At 42.8% G+C, this 1482-nt stretch overlaps 2 non-coding genes across 2 annotated transcripts; one reads left to right on the top strand and one right to left on the bottom strand.

The window, feature by feature from the left end:
- Positions 1-947: 947 nt before the first annotated feature.
- Positions 948-1018, bottom strand: trnag-gcc. Its single transcript has one exon. It is a non-coding gene; the product is annotated as a tRNA-Gly (tRNA).
- A 392-nt stretch (positions 1019-1410) lies between these two features.
- trnad-guc lies at positions 1411-1482 on the top strand. Its single transcript has one exon. It is a non-coding gene; the product is annotated as a tRNA-Asp (tRNA).

Raw genomic sequence — 1482 nt, 5'->3', positions numbered from 1 at the left:
ATCTGAGGCAGGCTTGAAACACAAGAGTCAGGGTGGCTTCTGGGTAATACCAGATGGCTAGGCCTCAGACTGACGAAGCCTCTTGGATGAGGGGCGAAACGTTTCTTTTTAACAAAAAAACGAAGTCCAGATGACATGATTCAACCTTTTTTGTTGTTATATACCTGGATGACTGAGAAAACAAACTTTGTGTTACTCAAGTAACGTTACGTCATGAAAATATCTCCGACTGGGGGCGATGTAGCGAGGCTCAACATAGTCCATAAATCTTTGGAATCCGACATCCTCACCAATGAAAATAAAACTTCCACACCGCCGACATTTTGGATTTTCCTCTCTGCCGTGAGATCGTACGTGGCATCGTCTCGTTGTGCTGCCGCTGCAGGCAAAAACAGCGCCTTTTATATCGGCGAGTTATTTTAATGGAATGGCCAATGTCCGATTTTGAACCTTAATGCTAATATCGGCCGATACCATGCCAATAATGTCGTGCACCCCTACAAGCAGCTGTTCCTTTTGTATTTGAACAACTAGTTTTGGCTTTCACCAGCAAACTGTTTGATCCACTATGAAAAGGTTCTGCTTATAAGACTGAGTTTGCTTGCTGAAGACGACTGAAGACGTTTTTTGGATAAAAGATGTAATGTTTCAACTAAAAAGAGGACTTCACTAAGCATTTATCTACCTGGATTACTGAGCATGTATCAGGACATTAATGCCAGCAAAACGAGAGCAAAGAAACATTAGGACTATCTATGGTATCACCCCCTCCCCTCAGGGACAAGATGGTGCAGCCTCAAAGCCTGGACAAAAATGATGCATGTTTCATGTGTGCAACTCATTACATGTTACAATAAGAATATTGGTGTTTATTAATGATGAGCTTAGTTCATTGTCTATTGAGGTTCAGCAAAAGTTGATTTTCTCCATACCTATTAAAAAGATGCTGCATTGGCCGGGAATCGAACCCGGGCCTCCCGCGTGGCAGGCGAGAATTCTACCACTGAACCACCAATGCTCACATGTTGTACTTAATTACTATTGTCCTACTCAGGTCTATCCGGTTCAAGGTCCTGTCGTTTTTTTATTGACATTTCCTGCTTGATCTCAACAGATGTGTAGAGCGCACAGACCCTTTCTCTAAATTTAGGGACAATCTATGTACTGAGTTCAAAAGCCTCTTCTCCTTTCACACACAGAAGAAAAGATCTGACCTTAGGGTTTTCAAAGTGGACATTTCAAAAACGCTTGTTGTTTAAAGAGGAACAATATCTTGGAAGGTCCCCTGGTATACAACCAGAACGATTACTGTCCATAATCCAAAAGCACATATCCTGATGCATGCTCAAGTAGTAGTATTGACACTATGTGACAGAGTTATAAGCAGTAGAGCCGAAGAAAATGAATACCTCCTCGTTAGTATAGTGGTGAGTATCCCCGCCTGTCACGCGGGAGACCGGGGTTCAATTCCCCGACGGGGAG

Source organism: Nematolebias whitei, chromosome 23, assembly GCF_014905685.2.
Source record: "Nematolebias whitei isolate Nwh7 chromosome 23, NemWhi1, whole genome shotgun sequence".
In the NCBI taxonomy this organism is placed as follows: domain Eukaryota; kingdom Metazoa; phylum Chordata; class Actinopteri; order Cyprinodontiformes; family Rivulidae; genus Nematolebias; species Nematolebias whitei.
The sequence above is the reverse complement of the archived record's forward strand: the minus strand, read 5'-3'. Positions and strand labels throughout refer to the sequence as shown.